Genomic DNA, 13,027 nt, shown 5'->3' with positions numbered 1-13,027 from the left:
TACCTATCAGAGACAACTGATTAGCTGCCTTTGGCTTGGGTCCTGCGTTGGTCTTTGCACCCTTTTACTTTGGGCACTCGTTATGCATGTGTCCTTTTTCTTTGTAAAAATGAAACAACGTCCCTCCAAGACGCCTTCAAATTGTGCCCAAGTCGTTGGCTTAGGGTTGAGTTCCTTCCACCAAAGCAAAGCTTTGCCTGAGAGGAAACTTGCTGCTAACTGGATCTTTTTTTCCATCAACATATGGATGAAACTGAAAATGGACTTGCCACTTATGTAGCCAAGTGTCCACAATCTCCTTAGTACGCTGCTTTTGCTCACCCTCGAACTGTTCCGGAGTAATGTTGGGGCCTAAAGCAGAGGCCAAAGTATCCATACCCGAAAGTGTAGATAGGGTAGTGGTCAAAAGAGAGGGTCAAAAGAGAGATAGAGTTCTGCAAAGCTTGCATCTGCACGGCGATTTGTGCCTGACATTCCGAAGAAGAAGCCGAGAGCTATTTTGAACTCTTGGAAATGAGATTTGGACACATAATAGTCAAAAAGATCGGCATCGGTATCTTCCGTACTGGCAAGCCTTCGTGTTCGACAAGGAGCTCCAACTCTGATTCTTGGGTCAACATCTTGAAGAGGGCAAGGGGAGAGAAAATTCGATCTTGCACAAAAAAGTGCTAGAGAACTTGAGAGCTTGAGCTTTTGCTTTTGTGTTATATATATATATATATATATATATATATATATATATATATATATATATATATATATATATATATATATTCTATTTTCTTTAAAAAAAACACTTTTAAACCTTAGGGAGCCTTTAAACTCTCTTTTTTTAAGTTTAATCTTTAAATAAAAAAACAAAAGCAAAGTGAAGTTGGCGTGAATGCTTTTACTGGTTTTTTTTCTTCTCCCCTCCTGGATTTAGCGCTGCCACGCCTGCGTTGCTGCCGTCGCATGCTTTCTTGCCAGCGTCGCCTTTGCGCAGGCGGCCTGCGCCAGCCTAGGCCTGGGCTTGTTGGCCGCCTGCGCAGGCCTGGCTGCCTGGTTGCACAGGCCTGGCTGCCTGGCTGCGTAGGCCTGGCTGCCTGGCTGCGTAGGCCTAGGCACCCGCCAGCCTGCTGACTGCTTGCGTAGGCTTGGCTGGCCGCCTGCGTAGGCCTGGCTGCCTACACACCTATGCCTACAACAACCGGTATAGCAATGCTTGTACCCGGCCAGTCGTACTCGATTAGCACTTCTCTCGCTCTCTCTCTCTCTCTCTCTCTCTCTCTCTCTCTCTCTCTCTCTCTCTCTCTCTCTCTCTCTCTCTCTCTCTCTCTCGTTCCAACAAAAGCGAACATGCTTTTTTCTTTTTTCTCTCTCAACAGATCATACGACTGCAAAACACATCTTCAGCCTTCTTCTTGCAAAGCAAACAACCCTTCTAACCACCTACACCCTCATCACGGGTCTTTGATGAAAAAAGCACATACTAATCTGAAAAACAGAAGTATGCATAGACAAAAAATAGCAAGCTTCTTGAACACATACCTTTCTTCGACCTCGTCTTCTCTACCTATCGACTTGCTCGTTCACGAGGCATGCTCTGAAACCACTGTCAAAACCCCAAAGGATCTCCTCGTAATAAACGCTCCTTGTATGAGACTCGAAACTTGCAAACAAACAAACAAACAAGAAGGGGGTGCAAGCCTGACTCACCTCCCAACCATGACAGCCGTGGGCGAATCCATGGACTTGGCTGTCCCCATCGAGCCATGAGCTAAGCTAACTAGATGGACGTGACGTTCCATACCACCACGAAGCTACCCTCATCACAGGCCTCGAGACTGCTGTCGGCCTCAGCTGCATGAAGCAGGTGCACGTCTGCACTAGATCCAGGCTCCAGACCATAGAGCTCTCACAAATCACACGAGACTCTATATGAATGACTAACCTTGGCCACCATTTTATAGGCTCTTGGTCAGTCATCGGGTGTCCACACTTGGGTGCCTACCCGTTAGTCTATCCCTAACTGAGCTCGCCAATCAGCCTGCCTAGCTCCAAGCTCCCCCAAACCTCGAAGCTAGTCTTGCAAGCATGTAGCACACGGTAGATACACACTGTGCACATGACATATCTGTCAAAACCCCAAAGGATCTCCTCATCGCGTAAACGCTCCTCGTATGAGACTCGAAACCTGCAAACAAACAAACAAACAAGAAGGGGGTGCAGGCCTGACTCACCTCCCAACCATGACAGCCGTGGACGAACCCACAGACTTGGCTGTCCCCACCGAGCCCTGAGCTGAGCTAACTAGATGGACGTACCGACCAATCTCTACCTCGTGATGTCCCATACCGCCACGAAGCTACCCTCACGGGCCTCGAGACTACTGCTAGCCTCGGCTGCATGAAGCAGGTGCAGGGCCATTTTATATGGCCCCCATAGTGTAGTCGACATGTTCCAGAGGCAGCCGGCCGACAGGCACTATACCTTCACGACCAACCAAAAAACCAGTTGGCCAGCTGTGCAGGGGTGTCGGCTAGCACATGTGGGAGGTCGTGGACCTGAAGCAAAACAATTAGCCAGCACCAGCATGAACAAATGCAGTCGGCCAGCATCAGAGGTCCTCCTGCCACCATAGGGCTGCCACCCAAGCCATAGAAAAATAGGGAAAAATACGAGTGAGGAAAAATGAGAACAACACCTACAAGGGCGGGCACACCCACAACAAAGGCCCTGGTGTCTAGATAAAGATAGGAGATGACTTCTAACACCCCCTCTCAGCTCCTGGCTGTGAAACCAACCACAGGGAGCTAGGGTGCCGCCTGAGCAAAAGCCTGAGATAGCGACTTCGTGAAAAGGTCCACCGTACTGTCCTCCGTCGAACAGAACTCTAGCAAGATGTCATCAGCCAAACGATCTATTCATCACAAACAAAGTGCCTCTGGATGACCGTGGGTTCCTCTACAATCCTGCCATGCAACCTTTGCAACCTCACCACCTCACAAGCAGCATCACAAGCAGCCTGGTACTCTGCCTCTCTCAAGGCAAAAGATGATTGCCTCTTACTGCTCCATAAAACTGCTCTTGTGCCTGAAGTAGATCTCCTCCCCAATCTGTGTCACTCCAACCGTGGAGTCAGACTCCATCCATCAATCCCCCTCCTGTGTAAAAGAGTCCATGATACTTCGCATGCTGCAGAAACCACAAGATACGCAATCCTGCCTCCCAAAGAGTCAGCTGCAACCATGAGCTCAACTGCCTCATCAGGAAGCTCCCGTCCAATCTGGTATCCATCAACCAAATCAATGAACCATTCTACTTCCGAGTCAAAGAGGCATCACATTGCTCACAAGGATCAACACCTGTTCGGTGGAAAGCCAAGTCCTAGAAACCTGCTAAAGACCACGCAAGGCTTTCTGAAACCTGTCAACCACCCCCTCAAAATCCGGAACCACTAAGCCTAGAGAATCCACCTCCTTCTGCAAGTAATCAACTGCCACCTGCCTGGCTTTTCAAGAGGTCCCCGTGGAAAGAACATCCTCATCTCTACAGGTGTTTCTTTTGTTGGGTAGGAGGGAAGCTAGCCTACACACACACACACACACACAACCTCAAGCACAAAGAAACGTGAGAGTGCTGGAAAAGATGTACTCAATAATGATATGAAATGAAAGTACAAGTGAGTACTAAAAGGCCTAGGGCAAAGTGCCCACCAACACACATAAGTGTGTTCACACGGGAAAAAAACCTGTGTCCAATCTCACAGGGAAAAAGTGCCTGTGAGTAAGCTGGGTTCACACCTGAACTAGCCGAGAGTGGACATGACCAACAAACCCCCCTTAAGTGAATGGTGTACGGGTAGCAGCAAGGTGATAAAGCTGTGAATGCTGCCCTGCACTATGCTCCACAGTAAGAGTGAACTGAAGTGCCAATGGAAAAAGCAAGCACTATATGACTGGAAAAAGGAGAATCCCCAATGTCATAGTGCTAATGCTAGAGCACAGTAGTACATAAATGCATCACCAGAAATGCATGGCAAAGATCATGTGGACATCAACTGCATCAAATCAAGAGGCATCGCATAATACCCCCCCTGAAGGCAAGCATCCAAATGCCAAGCTGAACTGCATGTAGTCCACATCAATGCTCTGTAACTGCACCAGTGATAAGCATAGGAAGAGGTAGCAGATATATACATGTGTAAAGGCAACAGGATCCAGAAATCGTGCCTGTGAGACATGCAATGTAAGCTACAGAAGTGATACTCATCAATGGATGATCCGATGAGGAAAAAACAGCAATGGTAGGGCTGAAATAAGTAAAAATTCAGCAATGGGAAAAGCTGAAAATGGAAGAGAAAGTGGGGGCTCGAGGCGGGTATCAACCAATGCTATGAGAGGATAGGTAAACTCTCAGCGATGCCATGATCAGTGGCATGTATGGCAAGTGTAAAGATGCATAATCCCACAATGAATAATATACATGTGACATGTCAAAACCTATTGAGCAAGCCAACACTGGCCAAGTGTGTAAAAGGCACTCCCACTAAAGATCACATGTGAGAAAGTGACAATTTCAACACTGTAGAAACAATCCTGCTACAAGGGAAAACAGCATAAAAGGCATCTCCCAGTAGACATCACATGAGAGAAAGCATCTAGCATAGACCAGCATAAGGGTCAACAAGCATAAGTGACCATGAGGCATCACCAATTGCATGTGGGCAAGTAGAATCCCCCCTGAAATGCATCTGCCAGACAATGCATACCATGGAGTACAGACTATAAAGCATAGTCATCAAAAGCAATGGCATCAGAAGACATCTCTGCAGGCAATGAAGATGTAAGTGTCAAGGCTGACACATGTGTAGCCAAATTGGCCTGGTCTGCACATGTGGAAGAAGATGCCAGTTTCTTCTTTTTTTTCACTCTCAATACTCTTCCTGCATTCCTCTATGGTGTGTCCTGTTTTCGTGCAATAGTTGCAGTGCTTTTTCTTTTCGGGCTTGTACTCTGTCCTGGGAGGATTTGATGGGCTAGGTTTAGGCCCAAATCTATTCCCACGAAAAGGAGAAGCCATTGCTGTTTCTGTTGGAACGAGATTTCTCTTCACTGAGCAAGAGAGTCACAAGGTTGTCAAAAGTGACCGCATTAGGTGCATTGCCAGCCAACAACCGCAAAGTGGTGCCAAATGTCTGATAAGAGTCAGGCAAGTTGCACAAAACTGTCTGCACAAGATAGCTATTTGTCAAGACCTCATCAATGTTAATGAGCTGCTCTCGTAGGTCCTTCACATGCGTAAGGTACTGATCGTCGATAGAGTCACCTTCAAAGCATGCGGTCAGTCTCAAGCTTGCCCCGAGGTAAGCTACACGAGCCTCATTGCGACCTGAATACAATGCCGCCAAAGTATCCCAAGCACCCTTTACAGTGGTGCAAGAACGAATGTGCAAAATGATATGCCTGCGGCACGAGAGAGCAATCAATGCATGGGCCTAAGCATCCCTAGCATCCCAAATATGTTGCTGCTGTGAGTAGGAGGAAGATGAGGAGGTGGACCTCCAGGAGGATGAGCGGGAATCACTTCACCTTCCATTGGAGCAGGTGCAAGAGGACGCTCCTCAGTGCCATCCACATACAACCATACATTTTTGGCAACCAAAACATGACGCATCATATAAGCCCACATAGGGTAGTTGTCCCCATTGAGCTTGTCCTCTTGAGATAGCATTCCAAAGAGGTCATTACTGTTGGCCATGATAGCATAGCAAATCTGTCTCACAAGTCACCACAAGCATGTAATGCCCAGCAAAACCATAAGAATGCGGGAGATAAATAGCACGATATCCAATGGACTGAAAGGGAACTCCTTCACCATGAGAAATACATATGCATGTCCCAAATCTGCAAGTGTACTGCACAATGATGCAAATCTGTCAAAGTGTCCATAATGGCATACATATACTGCAGCAAACCACAAATGTATACATGTGCCGTGAAAAACACAATCAGCTGCTGCTGCTGACACTTGTAAGAGCTACAAGTGCTCAAATCCTTGCAGATCAAATGTAAATTGGTCGAATGCTCCAAAAATGGGCTCAATGTAGAAAAGCCCTAATTTTTAGGCAACCAATTAGACCAAATCTGAATCGGATCTGCACCTGTAAATCTGCTAATGCGATTGTCACCTGTACCAAGTGCTACAATGCCCAAAAATTGGGAGAAATGCCCCAATGCCAACCAAATGTGCTTGTAATACCCAAAAATTGGGGGAAATGCTCCAATGCCACCAAATGTACCTGTAATACCCAAAAATTTGGGGAAAATGCCCCAATGCCAACCAAATGTGCCTGTAATACCCAAAATTGCCTGCAAATAGTGCCAATTTTTGCTTGCAAATAGTGCCAATTTCTGCAAAATCAAGTCAATTTCTACAAAAATGAGTCAATTTTTGCAAAATCCCCAAATTTCTAGTGCAATTATGCACCAAATCGGTTGGAATGAATGCCAATGTGTGCCAATGTTGCAATTGCAGGCTCAATTGTAAAAAGCCCCAAATTTGAACAGACAATGTGTGCAATTTCAGGTCAAACCTTGCAGATCTGGAATTTGAAGTTGCTTTGGGCAATGCAGAGTAGGCACAGTTGCAAGTACAGCCGTACGGCACAGGTGCAGGTACGGTCGTAATGACAATACAGTTGGTACAGGGCACGGTACAGGGCGGCGTAGGCGACAACTGCCCGGGCGGAAGGCACAAGCAGCGACAGGTACAAGCGGTGCAGACGGCGGCGACGTTGGGCAGATGACGGGTGGCACAGATCTGAGGGTGGCGATGGCAGATCTGAAGGCGGCGACCCCAGATCTGATAGTTGTGAAGCCGACGGCGCACGAATCTGGTAGCTACAGTGGACGACGGCGACGCAAGGGTGACGGGCGTAGGCGATGACAGAGGCGATGGTGGTGCTGCGAACTGGGCAGCGCAGAGGGTGACGAGCAACGCTCGATGCAGAGGCGTACGACACAGATCTAGTGGCGCAAACAGGGGGCGACGACGGCGGTGCACAACAGGGGCGGCAACGTGGTGCCGCCAAGGGCGGCAGGGCAGTATAGTACGGTGTACGGATAGAGCGATGGCGGCGTGTAGAGGTGGCTGAGAGTGGCTGAAGGCAAAACCCTAACCCTAACCCTAATATGCAACAAAACCCTAATGCCTTGATGTGTGCAATAGGCTCAAGATCTGATGGGCAGCAGGGAGACTCTCCCTAGATGCAGAAAAGTACAAATAAAAGTACAAATAACTGAGAGGCTATATCATACAATAGGAGGGGGGAAAATCCAAACAGGTGGCCTGTAGTGCCAGCAGCGAGGGTACCCGCATGTAGAGTATAGAAAGGGCCGCTGCACCAAGTGGTGTGGAAGGCCTGGCGCGCAGCAAGATCGCTCGATCCGAGTCGCCCCCGCCGATGCAGTCATACTGTCCTCGCAGGGTGTGAATCAACTCCTGCGCCAGATAGCCCGAACAGTCTCTGCTGGTGGCTCCAGTCTCCCCTCAAAGGCCCTGAAACAACAGGCTCTCCAGGTGAACCATATGGTGAGGCTGCTGAGGAGCTCCCATCGTAAATCCCTCTCATGTGTCGTCCAGCCGGCTGTCAAGAAATCCGATGCAAGAACAAGGCGAGGCTGGCCCCCAATGAATCTGATGGCCTGGCTGTCCTGCTCCGTCTCGTATCCCAGAGCTGGCCCTAAACAAAGTCAACCAAGCAGCGGCTCCCCATGTATACATGCCCTCTAGAGAGAGGGAGGCCAAAATGCGCAGCATCCTCAGCCAAATCTGCTGCACCTGTGGGGACTGTCCCATAGGCAATGTCTCTGTGTCTCCAATGGGTGGCTGCATCATCAGATGCAGGCCGACAGAAGGCCACTGTAGATAAGCCAGGTGCCAACTCTGTAGAGCCCCTGTGGGCAACTAGCCACCACCACTGGAAAGCCGAGATCCTGCATGCCTGTCTGCTAGCCTAGAGCCTGGTCCAAAAATCCTCCAGGAACTCCTGTGAGAGTCCCTGTAGCCACCAATCCTCCAGGAACTCCTGTGAGAGTCCCTGTAGCCTAAACCATCCTCCTCACAGTCAAAATATGCCTCCTGAACCGAACAGTGTACTGAAAAAAGATGATCTCTGTGACCTCAGGGGATGCATAAGGATCTGCCACTCATACTTGCCAGGGTCCCACTGGGGAGTTGGGCCAAGGGGCATGCACCATATGCCCATATGCGCCAATCAGAGTCCACATCTGCAGGGTCTAGATCAATATGCCACTTTCGAGAAGCGGGGCCACTACCCGTATCCTCTGAAAGATGCACTCTGCAACCAAAGGCGACTCCGCCTCCACTCTCTGAAGTCTGCCCTCATCCTGTATCTCATAGTAGAGGCATCTACCATCCTCAATGCAAGCTCTGACAGCAATCAGGATCTCCAACTGTGTAAAGGTTCCCATCCACCGTGGGGCCGCTGGCTCAAAAGGCATGAACCACTTCTCAGTGTGAGTGCCTCCTGAATGTCATCCCTCATAATCAGCCCCCCTCTGAAGAAGTGACTCAGCCTCTCCGCCTGGATCTCCTCCGAGAGACTGCAAAAGGCCTGCCAATCTCCAAAATTGCGTGCTGCTAGGCCTGTCGCCAATGGTCCCTAGGCTAGACGAGGCCGAGAACCCAGCATATGACCCTGCTCTATGCATACCGCGGGGCTCCACATGAGCGGCTATCTAGCTCGCTCCTCATCACAAGTGGGAGGTCTCTGAGAAAGCCCCGGTCTCAGCAACTCCCAAGCTCGCAGAATACTCAAGGCAAATCTGTCCTCCCATCCTCTACTGAGGCCTATCCTCTACTGAGGCCTATCCTCTACTGAGGCCTATCCTCCTCATCTCTGTGAAGATCCACCGAATCTCTGGTGCCCAAGTGCCCCCTGCTGGTGGGGGAGCTCTAGCCTGAAAAAGAAGCTCCTTCTAAGGCTCATCGCCTGGAAGCAGCCCCCGAACGATAAGCTTCCCCAACAAGGCTCTACTCTAATCAGCTTGATCTATAATGCCCAAGCCCCCCTAGGCCAGCGGAAGAGTAATAAAACTGCCCAAGCAACCTTAGCCCGGGCCAGCTAACCATCCTACCCCCCCAGACCAAAGAAAGTTCCTAATCAGCCTCTGTACCTGGCTGATGCAAGAGCTCGAGAAAATCCAGCAAGACGTGATATACCACACATAGTCACTAAAAGCACCTAATTTGTCACCACCACCCTCCCAGTCAAGGATAGCCAAGCTGTACTCCAATATAAAAGCTTCTTCCGAATGCTCAGAAGAAGCGGGGCAATCTGCTGCTCAGGTAACAAATCAAGTCCAATCTGGCATCCTAGATACTGCACTGCTGTGCAAGGAGGAATCCATCTAAACCCCGGGTCTGGGCTCCGGGTCTGGGCTCCGGGTCTGGGCTCCATGCCGAAGCGGGAGCGCAACTGATCCAAAAAGCCACTGTCTTGCGCCGATTGATCAATGCTCCCAAAGCCACACCAAAAACCTGTAGCGACTGCTCTGCCCTCTGTAGATTGGCCTCTTGGCCATGCAGAAACAATCCTGTGTCTCATCAGCAAACTCAGAATCGAGCAGGTCCTCACCCCGAGGACTCGAAGCTGGAGTCCTCTCAAACCAACCTCCTCTGTCAGATACATGCTCATAGCCTCTGCAAAGAAAAGAAAAAGGAATGGGGCAAGAGGGCATCCCTGACGGCCTGATCTGGTCAACTCAAAATGGCCCCCATCCTCCTGCCATCAACAGCTGGCTACGAGCTGTGGAATATTGAGCCGCCACTCCTCGAATCCAGTCTGGCTCAAAACCCAGGCGAAGCATAGTGCCCTCTAAAAAACCCCAATCGACTCTATCGTATGCCTTCTCAAAATCAAGAATCCTGTATGGGTAGCATGAATCAAATCCCCAAGGAAGGGTTGGATCCTCAAACTCAAGGCCTTTGCTAGGACCTTGGATCGTAATAGGCATCCAATGCCGAATATCATCTGACACTCCCTCCCCCTTGGGGATAAGAAAGATCAATCCCTCTGAAAAACTCTGCGGCATCACCCCAGTGTCCAAAACATACTGAAAACCCCTGCTGAGGCCTGGCCCCAAAAGGTCCCAATAGTGCATAAAAAAGGCAAGCGATCCGTCCTCCCCATGGCAACTATGACGCGGAAGGACCCTCAAAGCCTCAACAAGCTCATCCTCTGAAAGAGGCTCACCCAAAACTATGCACATACGATCTGTGACCCTCCTCTGCACATGGGCCCACACAGTCTGTCTGCAAGCATCACGTGCCTCTGTGGGGCTGGCTCCGTTGAAAGCAGGTCTCTATAGAACTCAGTGGCAATAGCTCTAATCTCCCTGGGCTCAGTGGCTAACAATCCGTCCTGCCTCTCCTGAGCTGGCGTACTCCTACTCGAGCATGGCGGGGCCGGTGATCTCAAAAAACTCCCCTGTCACTCTATCACCAAGCTACGTCCACTGAGAGGCATGGCGATGATAGTAGAACTCGTGTCTCTGCTCCTCTTCCTCTCTAACCTCTTGGCATGCCTGGCTCAGCTGGGACGCCACCCACTCACATGTAGGCAGCTGCTCTCTCCTGAAGATGCTGGAGCGAAGCAAGGCTACGTCTATGCTCCCGCTCTCGTGTCTCTCCCAGCCATGTCAAGGCTGTAACGTGCAAAAAAGAGCTGAGCTCGATGGGTCCTTGGGCACACTGGCTTGCTGCATCAAGGTCAGAGCTCTAGCTATCATGCCATATGCTCTCAATGTCCTCAAAAAGACTGGGGTCTGTAAGTATCCTCTCTGGGATCCTCAACTGCAAGCTGGTCTCCCGTGTCCTCTCCTCAAGTGTCAAAATAATTGGCGCATGGTCGAAAAAAGAGGTGCCAGCATGAATGCCAACGGAGCCACCACACTCCCTGAACCTGTCGCCCACATAAAAGCGATCAATCCGTGATAGATTAGTCCCTCCCTATCGGCGATCCGACCGAGAAAAACTAAGACTGTCCTGAGAACGGGAGAAAGCCTCATGCTGCCATGCATCAGTGATCCTCAGTGTCATACAAAATCGCTCCCAAGCTGCAAGCTCCGTGCCGTGCACTGTAACATGACTGCCTCCCACCCTATCGGTCGAGTCCTCAAGCATGTTGAAGTCTCCCCACACACCAATGTGCAGCCTCGAGTAATGCATCTATAACAAGGGTCCAAAACTCTGCTCTGGCACTAGCATGATTGGGTGCATAGACATTGAGCACACCAAAGTGCTCATCGTGCATCCTCAGAATAACATACTGTGCTCTACCAGGCATAATAACCCCGCAATCCATAATGGCCTGTCTCGCCATACATCCGCAATGACCATACATACTCCTCCCTGCGCACCCAAGGGGCCAAAACCTGCAGACCAAAATGTGTCCCATCTACGAGGCATCATCGAACCATATCTTCGAATCCTGCTCTCACTCAAATGGTGCTCCTACATCATCAAAATATCAATACTGCCCCCAACTAGGCATCAGAATATCAATACTGCCCCCAACCAGGCATCTCTGAAGCTCCTACCTCAAGCAGCCACCACGACATAGTGTGTACCAACAAGGCCTTGTACATTCCATGAGATAATCCTGCTGAGGTGGAGGCTGTCTCAGCCATACGGCGGGCCTTCGCAAAGCGGCTTGGATGGAGAGTAATCCCCATCCGAGTGGCTACGAATCTGCCCACCCGCCGATGTGTTGCAAGAGTCTCGCGGACCAGGCGCCAGTGCTGTGTCCCATAGCCGACTGCCTCCCGCCGCTCGAAGAGAGAAACCTCATGTATGCATACATAGCCAGGGTCTCGCGCTAGGTCTGCCACTATGCAAACCACCAAATGCCGATTCCCAGAGGCATCCACACTCCCGGTATCAAAGAAATGTGCCAACTCCCAGAGTCGGCCTATCACGTCTGTCATCTCCAAATCGCTCACATGGTGAGAAAACTCAATTGCCTGTGTCCGCAAAATACTAAGAGCGAGATCCATAGTCCACTCCCGGTCGCTAGTGCCGCAAAGAGGAAAGGAGAAGGCCACCGCTGAATCAAGTGCCTCCTCCCCGCCGGAGGTATCACCACATGAACTCTAATGGGTGCTGGCTCATGGGGGCCCTCCGTCGCTCCAAAAAGGCATGTAAAGGAGTAGTCAAAAGCCTCCGAGCGCTATCTAGTGTGTCGAGACTACTCAGCCGACTGTGGATAGAGGATATCCGTGAAGCACGAATCGGCATGGTAGGTCTCCTATGCGGTGCACGAGCAAGGTCAGTGCTTAGTGCCCGCCAGACATTGCAGGTGAGCGCCAGGGTACTGCCAGTGCCTCCCGGGGAGCTGAGGCGAGCGGAGGGGGAGGAGGGGGGGAGAAGGGGGTGGGGAAGGAGACACTGGAAATGCGGGAGCGAGAACGAGAGGAGACGAGGGTGGAAGCGCGAGGCAGGAGGGGGGGACGGGGGTGCTGGCATCTCCTGATCCTCAGTTTGTGCTAGGGTCTCCTCCTAGAGGGGAGCAAAGCTGTTCCTCACTGGAACCCAATGATGCTAAGGCTGTGTCTGCTACTGCGTCGGTCTATGGGCATGCTGTTGTGGCTGTCTCCCTCTACGGCGCCCCTATCCAGTTTGCCAATCAAAGGTCTCTGTGGGCTGAGCCGGTGTCCTAGAGGCTGCCTGTGCCAACAAGCCGCATCTGTGGGCGGGCCATCGGAGGTCTGCTACTGCGGTGAAGGTCGGGGTCTCCTGTGAGGGCAGGCCTTAGCTAGGTGGCCAACCTGCCTGCATATAAAACACCAGTTCGGGAGCCCCGAAAACTCCACTCTCTGATCGATCCATTCCCCCCCTATCCTAGGAAACTGAATGACGGAAGGGAGGAGATGTAAAGAACCAAAACTCTCACCGAAGGAAGGCCAGCTACTCTAGCCACCACTAAAGCTGTTGTGGGGCCAGTCTCAAGCACCGAGCCCAC

The sequence above is a fragment of the Cibotium barometz genome, chromosome 42 (genome assembly GCF_041138505.1).
Source record: "Cibotium barometz isolate CiBa-2024 chromosome 42, ASM4113850v1, whole genome shotgun sequence".
In the NCBI taxonomy this organism is placed as follows: domain Eukaryota; kingdom Viridiplantae; phylum Streptophyta; class Polypodiopsida; order Cyatheales; family Cibotiaceae; genus Cibotium; species Cibotium barometz.
Note: the sequence above shows the minus strand (reverse complement) of the source record.